We start from the raw sequence: 428 nt of genomic DNA on the forward strand, positions 1-428 counted from the left end.
GCGTTCAACTCCAAAAGAAGCCTCAGCTCATGTAAAGATCAAGGTCAGCCCAAACACACACCAAATGGGCCCCGAAAGTGGATTTATGCATCAATTACTTACTTTTGTAAACCCTGGTAGCTAGTTTAGTATAAATAGAACTTTTTACTAGTGTATTAAACGTCTTTTGGATTATCTTGTCTTGGACTATCTAGTTCTTTTGACCATTCGGTCTTTCATGGGAGCTGGCCATTCAGCCATGCTTGGACCTTCATCACTTATGCATTTTCAACGGTAGAGTTTCTACACACCATAGATTAAGGGTGTGGAGCTCTGCTGTACCTCAAGTTTCAATGCAATTACTACTATTTTCTATTCAATTCGATTTATTCCTGTTCCAAGATATTCGTTGCACTCCACCATGATGAATGTAGTGATCCGTGACACTC

The sequence above is a fragment of the Arachis duranensis genome, chromosome 10 (assembly GCF_000817695.3).
Source record: "Arachis duranensis cultivar V14167 chromosome 10, aradu.V14167.gnm2.J7QH, whole genome shotgun sequence".
Taxonomy (NCBI): Eukaryota; Viridiplantae; Streptophyta; class Magnoliopsida; order Fabales; family Fabaceae; genus Arachis; species Arachis duranensis.